Source organism: Vespa velutina, chromosome 4, assembly GCF_912470025.1.
Source record: "Vespa velutina chromosome 4, iVesVel2.1, whole genome shotgun sequence".
NCBI lineage: Eukaryota > Metazoa > Arthropoda > Insecta > Hymenoptera > Vespidae > Vespa > Vespa velutina.
The window spans coordinates 4,572,466-4,586,212 of NC_062191.1; the positions used below are offsets into that span (position 1 = coordinate 4,572,466).

The 13,747-nt window shown below is 37.4% G+C and overlaps 1 protein-coding gene across 4 annotated transcripts in view; it reads right to left on the reverse strand.

Annotated features, from left to right (window-relative positions):
- LOC124948465 (homeobox protein abdominal-A homolog) overlaps nt 1–13,747 on the reverse strand; it is a 35,276-nt gene that overhangs the window by 5,809 nt on the left and 15,720 nt on the right. The gene's annotated exons all lie outside the window — the stretch shown is intronic.

Consider the following 13,747-nt stretch of genomic DNA (forward strand, 5'->3'; position numbering starts at 1 on the left):
ATCTCTCATCAGGAAAGTTTGCGACTTTTCCTTCTTGACTGACCGACCCTGTCATCCTGACGTTAGTCACAAATCTTAACTCTCTCCTTCCTCGCTTTCTCCTTGTGGAAAAAAAAAAGAAATATACTATCTCCGAATGGCTGCTTTATTGCAGGGGTTGAAGGAGTACGGCTAAAAAAGAAAAAAAAAAAGAAGAAGAAAAAAAAAGAGAAAAAAGAAAAGGAGAAGTGAGAGCCCTAAAAAAGAAAGTTCGAGTCCTTAGCTTTTTTCCCATTGTCGGAGAGGAAGTCGAAAACCCTTTTCTTGAAAGTGTCCCTTTTTTTTGCCGTCTGACTTTCCCTCGGTAAGTCAAAGCCATAAACGTAGGCTCGTCGAACGAAACGACTCTGAATTTTTTTATGGTATTTGGTTAGTTATCGAAATGCAAGTATGCACGTAAATAGATAGATACCCGACGCCAATGAACAATCGACTAGGTACCTGTCTAGAAAAATTTTTTTAATCGCGCAAGTGCCCACCCAACTTTTATCGTAATTTTTATTGATCGAATCAAATAAACGAAAAAAAGAAAAAAAGTAGAAGAAAGAGGCAAAAAAATAAATTTTATTTATCACACCAATTAATCAAAAACGAAGGAATAGAATAATTTAAAACGATTTTATTGTAATTGAGATTATATGACAAGTTTCCTTCTTCATTTTTCGCAATCTTATCGTTAAACACCCTCATAATACGCGAGTCATAAACGAACGATCGACGAAAGTAATCGCAGGAAGACTATCGACATCGATTATCATCAGTATTCCAATCACACACAATTCGAAATAACCATTCGAATATCCCATGAGATCGTGTGTGAAAATGCGAGAAATCATAAATTTTTACGAAGCCGGAATGAACACATCGTGGATTCTCTTTTTAATGGTCTTATAAATTTTCAACGATAATGGAATATTTGAGTAGCGAGGACACGTATGCTATCGGACGGATAATTCAACAAAGCCGACAGATCGTTGCTGTCGTGACGAGCATTCTTTACCATTTCATTTTTTATCCTCCTCTACCCAACCCCCCCCCCGCCCCGATCACCAGCCTGCCCCTGTCTTTCTCTTTGTTTCTCTTTCTTTTATTCACTCATTGTCTTTTTCTATGTTTCTTGGATGTATGGATCAGTTCTGATGTATGTCACAACGATCGTAGACATCGTAGACAATGGCATAAGCGAAGATATACGCGACGTATGATTAGTTCGAGTTAAAAAAGATTTTTCCCTTGACCTTAACATTTTAAGGCACTAGGAAAATAAATAGGCACGATTTTCAAAATGAAAACGTCAGATTTTATACGTCGGATAAAGTACATCATTTCTTTTTTATAATCACAACGATACACCTCTTTTATCACTTGACGCGTTCCTCGCATTACACGCTTTCAAAGATCCGTCGTCGATAAAAGCCCGATTTATTTGTGAGTCAATGTACGTTTCTTCGCACATAAAACATGAATAATGAGTAAATAAATCGTCGCGTAGATTTTATCGAACGAAATCTGATACTAATAAAAAAAAAAAAAAAAAGAAAAAGAAAAAAAAAAGAAAAAGAAAAGAAGAGAGAAAAAAAAAAGAGAGGAAAGAAGAAAACATAAGCTATCAAAATTTTATATCTATCGTTAAGTCTTCGATGATATATGAGCGTCGAGAATTGATCGCATAAATCATAAATAACGCTATATAGATAATACCATAATGCAAATAGCAGCAACCTATATATATATATATATCTGATCGATATTATTTTATTTGAATTGAGTATGTTAAATACAGTATAAAAATTTTCACGTATCATCAACAAATTTCAACGTGTACCTTAAGCATGCATTTTAAAAATCGTCACATCAAACCTCACCAAATGTCGCATAATATCGAACTCCTTATTCGTGGGAGATTCGCGAAAGAGGTAAGGAAAAGGATAAAATCCCGACTTCTCGATCGTTAAAAAAAAAAAAAAAAAAAAAAAAAAAAAAAAAAACAAAAACAAAAAAAGTAAATTCGATCCTACTCCAGAGAAGGCGAATTCTCGGAGTTCCCTTAGTACTCTCGAAGTATCCTTCTTCTTGGCGATGAAGCCTTCTATGGTGAGAGCCATACGCGGATCTTGATGCAGGGTAACCTATCAAGCACATATCGTTCAGAACGAAGGAGAAAATTTCGAGAGAATGCAGAGAATGCTGATATTGAATTCAGCATGGCCGTTCCCAACAGTGTGGTCCACGAAGAACGAGAGAGAAAGAGAAAGAAAGAGAAAAGAGATAGAAAGAGAGAGAGAGAGAGAGAGAGAGAGAGAGAGAGAGAGTGTGTGTGTACATATCTTTCGTATATATACATGTATATGCATGTATCTATGTGTGTAGGCTCGCACAAAATTCAGCGCGTGCGTCGGTAGATGCTTTTTCGGGGGCAACGTGCGCACGATCTCGAAACACATACATATAGCCACGCACACAGAAACATACGCACATAGAAACGGGACCGCTGCAGCAGTACGAGGTGGTAGTTGAAACTCGAAGGGTGCGCCATACGTTACCTTGGCAACCGGAGGGGAACCATTCCATCCTGCTGGCGGCACATCACGCAGGGGCAAGTCGAGGCAGAGAGCTCGAAAACCCTTCGTTGCAGCTTTCCCCTCTCCATTCTTTCCTCCCTTTCTCTCTCTTTCTCTTTCTCTCTCTCTCTCTCTCTCTCTCTCTCTGTCTCTCTCTTTCACCCTTTCATTCTTTCTCATTCTCACTCCTCATCTTCTTTTCCAGCGAGTTCTCGTCGGTCTTCGAAAACCGGTGAACCTGATTGCGGCCATTTCATTCGCCATAAATATCCGTTGGCGGCCATTGACGAAGTGCCGCCGTAAGCATTATCAAAAATTTCTGTGGGATAAAGTACTCTAATGCTTCTTGGTATATATATATATATATATATATATATAGCACTACATTTTAGGACAATATATACCTATCTCTATTAGAGAGAGACTATTTTTGCAATTACATTATCGTTCTCCCCCTTCCCTCCTCTCTAACCTCCTTCTTCCCCTCCAATAGAATGTCACTTCAAACGTAAAATATTATTTTGAAAAAAATTTTGCTACCTTATTGTTCGGATTTGGAACGATCGCGAAAGTATCAATTTTCAATAATTCCATTCAAAAAAGTCAGATTTTCCAAAGCACAATTTGATTCAATTTATCGAACATTTATTATCATAATACATAAACGTTTGTGTTTTGCGTTGTTTTTTGTTTTTGCATCAGTGATTTGATATAAAGAAACGTATCAGACATAAATAGGAATCATTAGCTCTGAAAGTCTGTTCGAGCAGACTTGAATCACGAGTTAATTGATAAAATATCCGAGAGATAGAGAGAAAAGCTCGGTCATCGAACGTATCATTTCTCTCTCTCTCTCTTTCTCTCTGTCTCGAAAATATTTTTCTATTTATCGTCGATCATTCATTTTAATAATGAAGATCCGTATAACGTTAACGATCGTTACCCCTTGATTGGTCAAGGTTTGTTAATTATCTTGCAGTGTTCGACACGGTTTTTCCTTGCTTTCGATTTTTTCTTTCCTTTTCTTTTCTTTTTTCTTGTTTCTTTTCTCTTTTCTCTTTTTCTGTTTCATCCCTTATCCGCTAACATAAATAAAAGTCTTCATATCTTATTGTCTTCTCGTCTGATAATAAAGTGCCGCGGCACGTTGACTGGTTCTGTGGGTAGAGGTGGAGGGGGGAGGGGGAAGGGTATTCGTTAACGATCGTCTCGACGATCGAATCATCGAAGAAGAATTCTTTTTCGGTCAGATCGAAAAGACTTTCGTCACTCTCATCCGACTGTAAAAAAAAATTCGATCCAATTAAGTACTACTCTTGCATGGACGCTCTCGCGGTTAATTAGCTCGATGCGTTCGGTCGAATGATTTAAGATTAAGTCGTGTTAGATGCGAAGAAGATATATATATATATATATGTATGTATGTATGTACATATATATATATATATACATACACAAAGACGACGCGTGATTTTGTATTCGCACGAGATACGCACACCGAGCGAACCACTCACGCAGTGGTAAATACAAACGTACTAAGAGAAGCCAAACGAGTATAAGAGAAGGAGAGCGTGTAACTGCGGAGGGCGAAGGCCTGCGCCTAATTGCGGCCGTATATTAAGTTTAATATCTGCTTCGCTCGCCACACGCGGCCTGCCCGCTCTCGCGAAGTAGACAAGGATATTGAGGAAGTTTGTTCCACCGCGTTGCCACCCTCCCAACCACTCACATTCCATTACTTCTATCTCTGTCTCTCTCTCTCTCTCTCTCTCTCTCTCTACTCCTTCTACTCCTTTCTCTTTTTCCCTTTTTTTCTTTCTCTTTTCAAAGGCCATGCGATTTTTCATACTCGTCGTTCAGATACATTGTTCCTTTCTTTGTAACATCGGATCGTTACCATCTTGCCATTAAGATCTATTTGACTTTATTTGATTTCAATTTGTAAAATTATGTCTTTTTTCGAATGATTCATCGATCGACTAAAAAAAAAAAAAAAAAAAAGAAAAAAAGAAAAAAGAAAAAAGAGAAAATAATAATAGAAAAAATAATGCAGAAACTAAGGGGAAAAAAAATGTTTTTTTTTACTTCGTCACGAGAAATAACAGGTAACAGTGAATTTTATACTAGTATCCTTTTTTGTTTTCCTTTTTTTTTTTTTTTCACTGACAGACAGAAAAGACTTAGGGTTGCACGTTCTCCCTCGAGGACACACCCTTGCCGTCTTCGCGTTCCAGTTACTTAGCTACGTACATCGATTTTCTGTGCCACCCTATGCCTGATAAACGGAGTGCCGATAAATCGCTTTCTCGATGGTTAACGTCAGCGTCAGTTCGGCCACCGTGCTCTCATCTCCTTACGAATATACTTCGATCGCTTGACGTCGAAATATCTTTTTGCGATGATTAAATTTCTTCAAGAACTTAAGTTCGATTTGTAATCGCTTTTGATCTTGCTTCCATTTCAACGAGATGGTTGCACAAGCCGAGGATAAATAATGCTTCTCGTTATTTATACAGAATTTATTATAGTTCCTTTATTATCGTTCGGTCAATTTAACCGAATTAGAAAACATATAACGTTTTTAGATCTTACGTCTACGTACAGCAGACACGCTTTTACTTGTTTTTTTTTCTTTTTTTTTTTTCTTTCTTTTTCATTTTTTTTTTTTTGCTTCTTTCTTTTTTTTTTCCTGAAGTTGCAGTAACGTTGCAAATCTTATACATATACTTACGTACTTTCTTAATGTACCAAAGTTTAATGGATTTTACCCCGTGATACGACAGAAGGCAATCTCGATTTATATAAATTAACAGCAGGAAGCGTGCTAATTTTCGATTGGTTAATATTATTATTATATATTCTTGGACTTACATCTCGTAGATAAGTGAGATTCCAAGAAGTAAGTTAGTGATATTTTGCGAGTAGTAAAGTTTAGTAAGGATTCGTTGGTGGGAGCAAGAATAAGTGGCAGACAGTGCGAGTGAACTGGACAGTCGTTTGTTTCGAGCTCGCAGGAATAGTCGTCGGCTATAGAAGTAAGTAAGTAAGTAAGTAAGTGAGTACTTATGAAAGACAGAGAAAGAGACAGATAGAGATTCTTTGCGAGGATGTAGTATGCGTGTATGCGCATGCACACTTGAAGCCAACAGCGAACCCAAATCGTCTCGTAAATCTAAAGAAGCAATTAAATGTCAACCACGTGCCTGGTACTCGTTTCCATAGAGATTTTGGTTCCTCTCTGTAGGACGAGGAACGTGGTCAAAAACAATAAAACGATTTTTCAACAACGCGTCCATTGTCATTTCTTGCGAGAGAGATTAAAAACCATATTCGTTCTTGGCCTTTTAAATATCTTTTAGACATATTATTTCTATATAAAGTTTTCATGTTTTTCTCGGTAGTATATGTATGTATGTATGTATGTATATAATATATCGATTGATAACGATTGGATTTTTAAATAGAAATGAGTCTAATCAATGTCATATCGTTCGTACGAAGAAGATGATCGGTACGGTCAACAGAAAATGTTTATAAACAGAGATTGGCACAACTCGGTGCTCTCTTTATGAGCGTCAAAGTTGGGTGGCTCATTTGATCCAGGATGATCAAGAGGAATGGTATAACACGTTCGGTACCAGGCATTCCAAGTGTTGTGAGCGTACATATATATATATATATATATATATATACATACATATACATACATAAGTTATACGTGATGCCACGTAAATATATAATATGCGCAACTTGAGAGCTACCAGACGGCGCTAGCGCGTCAATGACTGCTGTCCATACTTACGTAGGTACGCAAAGAGCTACGTAGCACATAGCCTAGCACCAAACGCGTAATCCTACCTCGCTATAAGGAAGATTTATATGGTTGCGTGCTAGCGCCGCCATAATATATTTTCGTCCTACACGATATATAAAGTAAATATGTATGAGCGTATATGAGTATATCTTTACATCTACACAATTTCGGCTACCATTATAACGCAAATGCTGTAATAATTGTTTACTTTCCGTTTCTCTTTCTAATTACCGTATAATTTACGAAATGAACTCATCGAGAAGAACACCGAGTCAACACACCGGATACTTTTAGAATCTCGAATTTCCATTTGGATTAGTAAATATATATATTAATTATCGATCGCTATAACGCGCATATAATACCATAGATTTTATTGCGAATGAAACTCGGCTCGTTAGAGAAAACAAAATATTTTGTATTTATTTAATATCGAGAGAAAGGTAAAGTGTAACCTTGAATAATTCTCACGTTCTGTTCGATTCGACGAAAAACGAGTTCTATATAAAATTATTTAACTAAGCGTTAACATCATTATAGCATTGAGATATCTTATTTAAATTAGCCGAGTAGATTTAATCGCGTACTCTTTAGAATGCTTGTTAATTATTCATAAATAACATAAAATTATCATTAATAACTTCCGTTCAATAATATCGAAAACTTCTTTGTATAACGCAATTTTTTTGACAAAAGAAATCGATTGAAAATTAATAATAAATCTATTTCAATTATATAATTTTATTTTCTTATAATTTTTGTTTGTTTTTTTTTTTTTTGTTTTATTTCTTTCGTTATTATTAATAACAGATTTTCGACGTTACGTGAAATAATGGACGATACTAGGTTCGCACTTAGAACGATAATTAATAGATAATAATAATTATTAAGGAATTTAGGTGTATACATATTTATCTTTTAATTGATGCTAACTTTATTAAACCGGACGTGTGTTTCGTGCCGTAGAAGGATGCATGCATGTCGTCATATCGTTAAAAAATAATTATCTACAAGGGAGTAACCGGACTAATGAACAAATGATAAAGCGCTTTAAGATGGGAAATATAATTTGCCTTACAAACGATAGAATTCTGAACGATACGAGACATCATCGTTATCGTTCGAATATTAATTTCTCTTTCCACTACCGATCCCAGTTTGCGGAATATTTAACAATCGCATTAATTTCACGATAAAAATCGCTCCTCGCCTTTTCAAACTCGCTCCTCGAATTTTCTAAATTCAGGGACAAGGCATCTTTTGATTCGTTGCCCTTTTTAATAAAATGTGATCCGGTCTTAGATACCTGGACCAACGGGGATAAGAAAAGTGCGAGGATTAGTCTCATAAATCGTCAATGCGAAACGAATTTCAGAGTTATCGTCGAAAATTTTTCTCTCATATATGCATATATATATATATATATATACCTATATATAAAGAGAGAAAGAGAGAGAGAGAGAGAGAGAGAGAGAAGTTGATATTGATGGGACGAGTAACACGAATACTCTCTCCCACTCCTTATCATACTCAGAAGAAGCAGAACAAGAAGAAGAAGAAGAAGAGTGTCCATGGATGACGATGGAGGATGCTGTGTCTTCTTTCCTCCTTCTTTTCTATTTCTTTTCAGCTCTTTCTCTCTCTCTCTCTCTCTTTCTCACTTTCTGTCTCTTTCTCTTTCTCTCTCTTTCTGTCCCTGACACACACACACACTCTCAACCGTCTCCGTCTTTTTCTTTCCCCGACCAAACTTTGCATTTTTCACCGGCTCGAGATTTTATTCGACCTCTGCGCCACGAAATTAAGCCGTTTTGAGATATTTACGAATGAATATCGGCGAGTTTCCAACGGCGAGAACTCCACGAATGGACAAAGACGGAGAATCTTGTAGGTTCGTGGGTGGAAAGGAGAAGATATTTGGTACACGAAAACTGGACGCCATTTGTCTTCGTCGTTCGCGGAATTACAATATTTATTTGAAGGATACGACGAATTATGTTGATTGAGATAAATTAATGAAACTTTAAAATGGAAAGAAACAATTTCTTAATGGACGAATAACCTTAAACTTTTTTTAATATCTATCTAAGTAGACGTAAAGAAAGTAACATCCCATAAACCGTTCTAATGGCAACTGACACGAAGAAATGTTAGCTAGCTAATAGGAAAGTTAAAATCGATTTATCCAACGTCGACCCTTAATCGTTCCTATCCTTTGCGATTAAATGAAACAGGTGCACACGCACAGGCATGAATGCAAGCTAGTGTGCGTATGTACGTTTTGCCACAAGCGGTTCATCACGTCTCGCTGTAGACTTAAATCCTGATTGGTTGGACAGCTCGTTCTATGCCGCGTAGGGTGTACAGGTACGTTCCCGACCCTAGATATATATATATATATATATATATATATATATATACACATATATATGTATATATGTATAGATATATATAGACATATAGGTATATGCATATACGTACGCACAAACGCATATACAATATATATGAGGGTATCCTGTTTGTGTATATATATATATATATATATATATATATATATATGTATATATGTATGTATGTATGTATGTATGTATGTATATATAGGGACTAGTAATAAAGGATTCCGACAAGGATGGATGGAGAGAGGAGGAGAGTGGGCTCCATTGTTCCCGGTGGAACCCAAACGCCATCCATAAGGGCGCCTCCCATTATCTGCCGTGTATCTGCCATACACGCCATGCACACACACTACACCCACGAAACACAAGCTTCCTTCGTGTTTTCGAGATGCGTTCGCGCGCACACAGAAGGATCGGATCTCGCCCAGATGCTGGCTATGGCGTCCTCTTCTCTCCTTTATGCGTGTAGGTGTATCCATGTTCGTCGACTGAACGTGTAGTTATTTCTCCGGATGGTGGCTCTAATCTTCCACAAAATTGTAAAGCCGCCAGTGAAATTTATAAGAGTACACCGGATGGGTCAAGAAAGGGAAAGAAAGATAAAGAGAGAGAGAGAGAGAGAGAGAAAGAGAAAGAAAAAGAGAGAGAGAGAGAGAGAGAGAGTAGCGGCGATATTGTTTCTCTAAACGAAAAATATCTTCTCGATTATAGCGGACCGCCATCGTTGCTGGCACATTGTTATTTTTTTTTTCCAAGTTTAGCGATTTTTCACGTACGTTCGTTCATGCGTATAAGTATATTCTTACCAATAAGATTTTTAAGTCGCTAACTTTTGAAAATATCCAAGACCCTCGTGCTAATTACGCCAATGTCCCAGAAGAAATTTCGTAAAGTCTTGGGGAGGACTTTTCAAAAATAAAGTACCTCTCGGTATGGCGCACTGCCAGTACTAAAATATATGTAATCTCGTCTCGCGATTCCATCGTGAGGGGGATGATGCTCCTATACCGAATTAAATTTTCATTTTATAATAAAGAACGACATGTAGGTAACGTCACCCTACTTCGAGAACGGTGAAAACCTGAGGCGGCTGTGTTCTGTATTTCCAAAACGGAACTTTGCACCCTTCGAAAAATTCTCCCTTTTCCTTTACAATACAACGGATGGAACGTAAGCTCCCTGTAGAACCTTTAAGAGTCTAATTACGAACCACCTTCGATCCCCTCCTCCTTGACGTCCCTTTTCAACCCTCATATTTTCCATCGTACCAACCACCCCCATCCTCCACTCCCACCTACTGCTGCGTCGCCATTACATGCAAATGCCATGGTGTCTCTTTCCGCTAATAAAAGTCGTGCTACTGCAATTTAGAACATCCGACGTGAGGCTATGATGGCGGTGACTATCGCTTCCGTAAAATATCTATCTATTTGTGAAGAAACGTACATTTCTCTAAGAAGAAAGCGCATGATCAAAATGATTATTACTCATTAGTCGCTAACAAGATTTTACATTATTGGAATATCTTATTTAAATGATACGAGGATTTAAGCGAATTGAATGCGCATAGGAATATCGTTATCTATTAATGTACTTATTTTATCGCGCTTCTCGAACGAATATAGAATGCTTCGATTTAATGAGAAAATTGTCAACTTGGATGATTGCTTTAAGTCGATATGGCGGCTCCTTTTGATTGTTGTGAAAATTGCGAGGAGTCGATTATTGAAAGAAATAATTGAACTGGGATAAGATTTTATCCGGTTGAGAGCTTATATTGCTGGGATGTGCCTATCGTCTTAGTGAGAAACATTCGACTCCCGAGATAATGTTTAATCGGAGCACGTTGCGGCTTTACGATATTAGAACATGTTACGCACCCTTTCTCCTTTTAATCTCTTCTCTCTTCTTCTCTTTTTCTTTCTTTTTTTCCTCTTCCTTTTCGCTCTCTTTTAAGAATGTAACAAGAACGAGTTCGGACGACTCAAGATGTTGCGCCAATGGACACTTACAACATAGAGATGTTTAACCTGCACCATGAAAGTGCCTGAAATGTGTTTGTAATGCATCCTTCTTCTTTCCCTTCGTATCTATACCATAGATAGAGGTATACGTAATATGTACACATATACATACATACATATACATATATATATATATATATATATATATATATATATATATATGGTGAACCCTCCGTAAGAATGTACATATTGGCCGAGCCATTACCGCTCCATCAAATCGTGACAACCATGATAGCATCGCCTTATATCGTTGAACAATGTGATTGAGATCTCCATCGACATGCCTTAGGCTATCTGAGAACTTTCCGTGCTCGTTCGCATAACATATTATCCTAAGCGTTTACGCGATACTTAACCTTAGAAACAATAATTGTAAATTGTCAAAATCAATATGACTGATTTTGGATAAGTTATAGAAAAAAAAAAAGAAAAGAGAAAGAAAAAAAAGAAAAAAGGAAGAAAGAAAGAAAGAAAGAAAAATAGAAAAAGGAAAAGGAAAGATATCCCAATAATTTTATCTAATCTTCAAAAAAATTTTCGATGATTCGTTTTCTTCTTTTAGATATTTATAGAGACAATATTTTTTTTAGAGGGACGCTTGAGAAAAAAAAATATAATATCTTTCTTCTTGCTATTCTAATAGTCCAGTAGCCTACTTTAGACGGTTCATTGTATCGCGTTCTCTCTTCCCTCCTTTCCGCCCTTCCTCAAGACGTTATTTAAGCGCATTCAAGCAATAACGCAAGGTCTTCTAAGTTCATTGCGTCTGATGGCTTATAATATCTCTGTTGAGTTCAAGGCGAGTACAACATGTTTAAAACCTTCGTATCGTATAAATAAACTCTGAAAGAGAGAGAGAGAGAGAGAGAGAAAGAGAGAGATATTACTAACGAAAAATAATCCCTGATAATTTTGCGTTTCTGTGAAACGTGTGTATCACAGACGGAGGACTGCTATTTATTTCACGGAGGAAACAGTATATATGAACGAATGTTTTCGTGAGATCATAATCTTATCTTCTGCGGTTGCATATGAAGACACTGATTAATTCCTGCAACTCGATATAGAAAGTTCTTGTACATTTTCGTGTTGTCATACCCCTCGAAGAAATAATTTATAGTGAAAAAAAAGAAACGACAAAAAAAAAAAGGAACGAAAAGAAAAAAAAAAGAATAAAAAAATAAAAGGCAATAAAAAATATGACAAAGTTTCGAATATTCAATAATTATTATTAATAAATCATTTTATTCAAATTTCGATCGAGAAAATTTGTAAAGTAAAATAATTAAATTTATACGTAAATTATATAAGAAGTTTATCAAAAGTTACGATTGAACATTTGAATAAAGGGTCTTGATAATGAGGAAGTAACAAAGTGAATTTGCGTTCGATAATAATTCAGCTATGTGTCATTATCATATCATCGGGATGCTGAGATTCAAAGGCATTTTGTGAAAGCGCGATCTACGCGTGATCATGGAACGACTAGCTGACTACACGGTCCATGGACCAAGAAGAAGGAAGAGTCGTTAAGCAAACACACATATAATAAAAGCAGTAAGATAGAAGAACTCCCACGGGGTCTATCCCCACCTTCGAACGAACCAGCCAGCCATCCAGCCAGCCAGCCAGCCAGCCAGCCATCTAACCAGCCAGCCATCCAACCAGCCAGCCATCCAACCATCCAGCCAGCCAGCCAGCCAGCCAGCCAGCCAGCCAGCCAGCCAAGCAAGCCCTCCGAACTCCGCATCCTCGTTTCTTCATGGCTGCTCCCTTGGATGCAATGCGCTCGGCAGAAGGGAATAGAGCGCACATGCGCTCTCGTTCGCAGGCTCCGGTAACGATTCCACCATCCTCCCGACCCCTTCGTTATGACTTGGCACCCCCCACCAATGTCCTCGATCACCCGGCAACCACTACCACCACCACCACCACCACCACCACCACCACCACTACTATCGAACATTACCATCGAGGGGTATAGGATCAACTCCGTAGAACGGACTCTAACACGAATAGACTGAGACTCGTCGTACATACATACGTACTTACATACCATCCGAACGTTTCCATGTTTTTCTCTTTCGCGAGACACGAGCCCACGTAGTCTACGTAGAACCTTTCCAGCTATCGTATTTGCTGTGCACAGCTAGAAAATGTGACTCTTTCTTTTTCTCTCTTTGTCTCTCTCTCTCTCTCTCTCTCTCTCTCTCTCTTTCTCTCCTTACGTATACGTACATACATACACACATACATATATATGTAAGTATGTATATGTACGTAGCTTAGGATAGAGTGAGAGAGAAATGAACGAAGCTACCGGTTGGCTATGCACGTAGGTACGTAGAGGTACACTAGAGAAGCAGGCGCAATACCTTCCACTGAAGCCGCGGGCAGTACAAAAGCTGGAAATGGGGCCTTTAGTTTTTATCGAGGGATAAAAGTCGTGATAAGCTGTATCAGGGGTATACCGTGAAACAGCACGGCGACGTACCTGCCCGATATTCAGACCGGATCGCTCGCCAACTATATATATATATATATATATATATATATATATATATATACATTCCTCGTAATGTTACCCTTTCTCTTTGGCCATCACAGATTTGGTGTAGACATTGGTGATCGTTTCTTTGCCTTCGATTCAAACATTTTTTTGTCCATCGAACGAAAGAGAGACAAAGGAACGAGAATATCGAAGGCATATCAAATGGATTTATTTAACTTATTACGAAAATATTAGAAATTGTTGAATTCAAAATATATCGGCAATATTCGTTCATTACTTTGAAATAAAAGGAGTAATTGGTGTCGTTCGTTATAAATCGAATTTAATGATAGTATAAATGAGAAAGTAAACTCGAAAGGACAGAAGAGAATAGATAAAGAAGAATAATAGCGTTTCTCTCG